This window comes from Antrostomus carolinensis, unplaced genomic scaffold (genome assembly GCF_000700745.2).
Source record: "Antrostomus carolinensis isolate BGI_N321 unplaced genomic scaffold, ASM70074v2 scaffold20302, whole genome shotgun sequence".
Classification (NCBI taxonomy): domain Eukaryota; kingdom Metazoa; phylum Chordata; class Aves; order Caprimulgiformes; family Caprimulgidae; genus Antrostomus; species Antrostomus carolinensis.
Window position 1 is genome coordinate 46,833 of NW_010298570.1, and position 7,069 is coordinate 53,901.

The 7,069-nt window shown below is 41.0% G+C and overlaps 1 protein-coding gene across 5 annotated transcripts in view; it reads right to left on the reverse strand.

Moving 5' to 3' along the window:
• Nucleotides 1–6,125, reverse strand: part of MECOM (MDS1 and EVI1 complex locus) — a 47,149-nt gene extending 41,024 nt beyond the window's left edge. For all 5 annotated transcript variants that reach the window (XM_029083617.1, XM_010162472.2, XM_010162471.2 and 2 more), the window contains exon 1: nucleotides 5,997–6,125. The gene's annotated coding sequence lies outside the window, so the exon portion shown is untranslated. The remainder of the gene's footprint in view (nucleotides 1–5,996) is intronic.
• Between the last annotated feature and the right edge of the window lie 944 nt (nucleotides 6,126–7,069).

Genomic DNA, 7,069 nt, shown 5'->3' on the forward strand with positions numbered 1-7,069 from the left:
TTGTCCTCCCCATATGCCATGGGTACAACTACACCGAGCAAAGCACCGGCCCCAGCTCCTGGCCACTTTCGGGGTCTGTGGTGACCTGGAGGGGAGCATGTCCCAAGCTGGGGCAGGAAAGTGAGCACCCAGCAAGGCAGCACACACACTGCCAACTGGCATTCTCCTCTGTGCTGCTTCAGAGCAAGAGTGGAACTTGCCTGAAAAGCAAAACAAATTAAAATGTCCAAAACTAATACTAAGTGTTATGTTCAAGGAGCTCAATCAAAATCAGGATTTATGCCCGTCGGAAAAATTAGGACAAACGGATATATAACCTCACAATGAGCAGTAATTAAGCATTTGAGAGGGAAAAGAGAAAAAAAAAAAGGTCCAAACAGCAAAGCTTCAATTTTAGCTCCTGTGATGAACAACTTCTGCAGCTGGAGAACTGAGCGATGAAACCTGAGCCAGGTTCTTCTTGCCATACTCGGGCAAATGATAAATTGAAATGAACTGGAGTTTTTTCAAGGGCTAACACAGAGGAGTCCTTCCCAAGAGCTGTATTGGGCCCAAAGAAAACTTCAACAAAAATCCACAGGCGAAAACTCAGTAAGTGCCTGCGTGCAGGCGGCTGTGGGGACATGGAGATGTGGGTGGGAGCCCGGCGGGGAGGAGGGGACCCTCCCCTTCACCCTGATGAAATGGCAGGGGAGCACCGCAGCACCTCGGCACCAGGACTGCCAATGCTTTCCCTCCTCCTTTACAAAATACCCCCAAACTGCCAAAGCAGATCAAGCAGAAGGGGCTGGAGTGAAGATGCTCTCCTGAAATGGCACCAGGCATCTCCATTTTTCCACCTTCTGACACAAAAGGTGTCTCCTGTTCTCCTGAAGTGAGGAGGGAGCTGCAGGATGTCCCTCCGTAGGGCCTCCTCTTCAGCATCTCAGGGTCTACAGGCCACCTCCCCATTGGTACTCATGTCTTCTTCCATCCTGGTGAATTTTAGCCTCTATGAAAGCCCCAGGTCTGGTTGAGGGGCTGTCACATCCAGCCGAGCTGCTCCAGCCCTGAAAAATCTCCTGGTTGGGGGTTGCTGACGACCAACACCAGACCACAACCGTTGTGTGTCCACCCATTCTCCTGAGGTGACCTCACCATGCAGTTGTCTTCCAACATCACTCATGAACCACGCAAAGTGTCAAGCGAGTTGTAGCCTTGTTCTGGTTCTGTGGACATCTATAATCCTCCATACTCTTTCTGGTAAGCATACGAGTAGGATTCAACAGCTCTCATCACAAAAAAAGGCATTTTTTCTTAGAGAAGATCTGCGTTACTGCTTTTATTAAACATGAATCATCAAAAAAAAGGTTATCAATTTGCAGAAATGGCAACAACTAGTTGCTGGTTTTGGTTCCAAACAATTTCTTTTAGGTCACGTCAGGACAGGCCAACATGGAAAGCGGTAACAACACCAGTGTATTAAGCTCCAAATAACACAGATGGACATAAAGACCAGGCAGGAGTTTTCATCCACAGTCTCAGCTCCAACTGCAATTAGTGGAAAATCACCACGGATGAGCCCCTCGTTCCACCAGCCTTAGGCTAACACGACCCTGCTCCACTGGAGACAGATTTTCAGTGGGAGCTGGATTAAGCTTTATTTGCTTAATAAACTAATAACTCATAGAAAGAACCATGGCAGAATAGGGCCCCGTATGAGCTCAGCGTGCGTGTGCCCTCCTGACCCACAACAGGCAAAACCTTAATTTCACTCTCTGACAACACGGCCTCAAAACTATTCCTTAAATACACAACTTTTGCAGGTGGTTGTGTGACCAAGGCTGCTGGAGAAGTCTCTGCCGTTTTCTGCCTGCTGAGGAGCAGGAGCAGCGGCAGTAAAATCTGAAACATGAAGCTGTGTCTGCGGATTAAAAAAGTTTGTAAAAGGTGTAAGATGGGATCAGATCTGGTAAAACCTACAGCAGTAGGTTCACTCCTGGAAGTTTATATCACTGACATCGGGCACGTTGTTAAGAGTGTAATGCTACTGGTTTTTCTCCCATTGCAGCAGCATATACTTGAATATAAGGAAACAACAAAACATACCAAAAAAAAAAGAACCCCAAAAACCAATTTCAGCACACACAGCAAACCAAAACCTCGGGAAACTCATCTTGAGCCACATGGAGTTTTCCGTGGATAAATCAAAGGGAATCTTCAGGAGCTGCTCTGTTGACCTGGAACCTCAGAGCAGTTTCACAGCATTATGTGGCTCTATCACTATCAGAGCTCCGCATGCAATAAGCAAGATAAAAACAATATTCAGGAGTTTTAATTTCAACTGCTACCAACTACTTTTCTTAAAAGAAAAAAAAAAATTAAAAAAAATTATAGTTTGAAGGTGACCGTGATCCCAGCCTGCAAATGTGCCTGGAACCTGTGACAGCCCCTGACATGCCATTGCTACAGTCACTGCTGTATTTGCAACTACATTTTCATTAACGTATATATTTAAAAACAATGCTTTTGCTCAAATGACAGCACTACCAGAAAACCTAACAGGGCTAATCATTCTGAAGTCATTAAAAAGTTGAAACTAATAGATGTTTAATGATAACAGAGGGGGGTCGTCCAAGTTAACAGAAACTGGTATTGAATCCTAACTGACTCTGAGCTGAAAAAACACATTCCAGGGCAGTAACAGTGACAGGACTCTCTGCAGCTCTGCACACAGAGCTTTCCTTTGGGGAAAGGAAAAAATGAGAGTGCCCGGTTTGTGGAATTTTATTATCCATATACATCTTGAATTACATATGTTCAGGTTAGATTGGGTATGACAGGAGATAATAAGAAGACAGCAAAAAGAAATCCTAGATCAACCTCGCTGGAAATTAAAAAAAAAAAAAATAATCAAAAAATGCAGCTTTTAAACTCTACTCCACCTCCAATCAAATGAAACACGAGTTGCATCCCGCGTGCATGTTTTGACTGCATCCCACCATTATCGAGCTGTTCATCTCAGCAGAGCTCATTTATACAGTCACCAGAAAGAGCCCAGGCCTTTTGTAAAGTTGATCCTAAGTGATGAAACCTAACCTCAACCGTGAGTTTGGGGGGTGGGCTGGTACACCTCTGAAAAAAAAAGTCCAATAGCAAAAACAACAAAAAATGTTTTTCTTTCACTCTTTTTGTTAAAGACAGAAGGTAGAGCTTAGCAGAGCGACAAGATTACATGTCGCCCTGAGATGCATCTAAAATCCTGCCCCAAGCAATCTGGGAATCATACCTGTCTGTCAGTCAAGCTTGAATTTAGCAGCATAAACTTGTGGGCAGCATGAGGCTGGGAGCACTGGCAGGATCTTTTACCTTTTCAGGTACAGCCCAATGTTTGCTTGGGAATTTTACAGATGAGTTGAAGCAATTAGAGGTGAACAATTACTGCTGATCGAGTGTCTGTGCTTCGGGAGTGAGCAGCGTCTCCCACAGCGAGGATGCTCACTGTGCGATGAGGGATGCTAAGGTGCTTCTTGTTCCTCGGGGAAGCAGGGGGGACTCGGGGGAGCAGGGGTGACACCCCACCCCAGCACCCAGCGCTGGTTGTGGTTCCAGCTGAGCTGGGGCCTCCTGTCCCAGCTGGGCTGCATCACCTCTGTCCTCCAGCTCTAGCTGCAACCACTGATACACATCCTCAACTTCACTTTTTTTAAACCTTCTTTTTTCCCCAACTTTTTTTAATATTTTTTTTTTTCCTTTTTTACCCCTTTTTTTCTAGGAGCTACAGCAGCAGAGTGACCCAAAGGCAGCCCCACGTAGTCCACATATGCAAGCTCAGTCCTGACGTGCATTTGTCACTCCTTGTACACGCACACGTTTGGCCATGTAATGTCCATTTCCCAGTTTGCCTTCCTATTATATTTTATATTACCTCTGGTGAGCTTGTGCCAGAAGAAAGCAGAAGGAGGAGCTGTTAGAAAAGCTTTTTCGCTTTAAGATTCGAGAGCACATTTTTAGCATTAACTTTTTAGGCTCCAGTCATAAAACATTGGGAGCGCGCGTACAATTTTGTGGGTAAATGTGCAGCGTTTCCAAAGGGCCAAATGAACAACAATCTCTTGCTGACAGCGCCCAGCTCACAACACGCTACTTGAAAAACAACCGATTCTTAATTTGCAAATCTCAGCGACAATAAGCTATTAAAATATGGAATTGTGAGCGGCACGATACAGCGCAAAATAAATAACAACTCTCCAGTGAATGAAAGAAAATTATTGGCAGCGGTACAGCCACCATAACCGAATCTCAGAAATGTAAACACTAAAAACAGAGAAAGTTACAAGCACCATAACTTTCCTTCCAAAAACGTCAAAACGCGGGTCCCTGTCTGCGTTGCAGGGGTAGATGCTGGTGGTTCAGCCCAGCGTGTATTTTCAGTTGCAGATCACCAATACTGAGGCAAAGACAGTAAGTTGCTTTGATCAATGCACGTGATTCCACTTCTAATCTTTCCTATCTGTGCCAGCTCTTATTAAACATAACATATTCGAATTTGCTGTTTCAATTATCTATATAGTTTCCTTTTTGCATCACTGTTCCATAAATGCTTCGCATGGAGAGAATTTACCGTTTTCCAGTGTAAAGCATATTTCAACTTGGAAAATGTACTTTGCATTTTACTAATAATCTTTATGGTTTCTTTAGTTAAACCAGCTGCTATATAAAAAAGAAATTATGTCTCAGTCGGCTGGCTCATTCTGTTACATGTGCTCAGGGCTGAACTGTAAAAGTTGATTTTTTTTTATTTTTTTAAAAATCTTCTTTTATAGTTTCTGAAAAAGTTATTTAAACCAGTTTTAATCAACTATCTTGCATGAGCGAAATACATAATGCTGTGCTGGAAATAGAAAGCTGTCTCACGTTCATTTCCTATACGTAAGGAATTTGATTAGAAAGAATGATTTCTAATTGCAGCTTTGTGTCTGGTTGTGATTCTTCTTTCAATACTGTCAAGGCAATTAAATCAGCTAAAGATAATCTTTAACATTCACCTGATGCAGTTAATTAAGGGGTGAAAAATGAAACACTGATTAAATGAATCAAACCCTGTGTTGCAGGTAGCAAAGTTTAAACTGGAAACAAGAATTCACAATCAGTTGCTGCTTGGCTATTTTAGATCTTTTATTTTCCAGAAGTGTAGCTTTCTTACCCTAACTTCACCCATTCAAATATTTCATAACGGCATGTATTACCCGCAGACTAAAGCAAACCTTGATTTAAGAAACACCTAATAACTCATCAGCATAATTGAAAACAAAACGCTTCACTGTGTCCTTCCTCTGCCTATCCCGGCCTTTTTTCCAAACACACAAGGATAAATAACCTTTCAGCCCAACAAAGAGTGGATTTAAGTGCAATAAATGAAAAGAAAAATAAAACCACTGAAGAACCTGGTTCAGCACACAAATATCACGAGTTCCAGCAAAGTGTATGAGAAAGCAGAATAATATTCATGCATGTGTGCACTCAAATCCGAAGCCCCACACATCCACCTACACTGGTAGCATTATCAGTTTTAGATCTTTCTCTCCACTCTTGCCATTAATTTCACATTACAGCTTCTGATCAACTCCACGGTTTAACGTAACAATCCAAGTGGACCGGAACAGGAGCCAGAAAACACTACGAATTCAAAAATCAGCAAATACTGTCTCTGTATTCCTAAAAAAAGCAGCCACATCTTTTATCAGATATAACACAGAAAGTAATAAAAAAAAAATAGGAGATTGTTTGTGAATTGAACAACAAAGTGGAAAAATTGAGAATTCATATTATCTGCAGCCCATAATCAAAATTACTCTATTCTGCATTTCACATCTGTGCCTTATCTTTTGCTATAACAGCAAAGAGGCCAAAATCTGTAGTGAATTGCTGTTGGTTTGGTGTTTGGTTTTTTTTTTCCCCACTGACACCTTAAAGCTCCTTAAAAAAAATAAGTCCAGAAAGTGAACACCACATACCTGATCGCTTATCTGACATGCAACAAGGTTGTGCTGATTGTAGCATCCAGCAAACTTGATATATTTGAGCCAGTTTCCTACGTCTGGTTGACTGGCATCTATGCAGAACTTCACATTGCAAAACTCATCCAAGATCTAAAAAGAAGAATATGAAAGAGTAAATCTTTTTGATGCTGTCTGGGCATACTAATTGAAAGATAAATCACAGGTTTCCAGATAAACAAATGGATAATAATAATAATAATATAGACATATTTACTCAAAAATATACTCCTCTACTGAGATTATTTTTTTAAGAACGGTCAGAATACAAACATATTAATAAAAGGATATTAAATGTACTGAAAAATGTCTTGACAAATGTTTACATTTAATTGAGATGTTGTATAATTACTGCTAAGAAATGCTATGTTAACTTAAGAGGGATCTGATTTTTTTTTAGCATTCATCAGTGACTATTTACATTTTAAAATTATTATTTTAATTAAATATGATTCTGTCAGGGAATATAACAAAAATTACTAAAATAGCTGGTGTTGGCTTGATTTGAGCTTCGTGCTTTGTTTCAGGATTTATGTTGTTTGCAGCACCAACTTAGTCTTTTTGTATTTGCAACTCTGAACCAAACTTTATTTGGTAGGTTGAGTTATTTATCTTGTTTTAATATTACGCTTCCCAAACAGCCCTTCTGTGCAACACTTAAATCACTCCCCTTAATTGAAGCAAATAATAGAACTCCCTATGCCAAACTAAAGAAAATAAATGAAAAACAATGTAAACACTCATGCAAAACGTGGCAGTATTCAATACATACCAATAAATGGTTCCAATTATGCAGACAATAAACAAATATAATGAGATTGCTCGTGGACAAGCTAAAGAGGATTCTATTCTAATTCGAGTTTTATTCGATTATTATGACAAATTAGGAATTATTACCTATGACTGAATATCATTATTTAGTTGCAAGCTATACCACCGGCCTATCCTCAACTTTCCACAGCATCCCAGGGTGCTCACTGCTCAACTTCTGTAGCTGGGTACCGCCACCAAACCGCCCGATTTTATTAGGA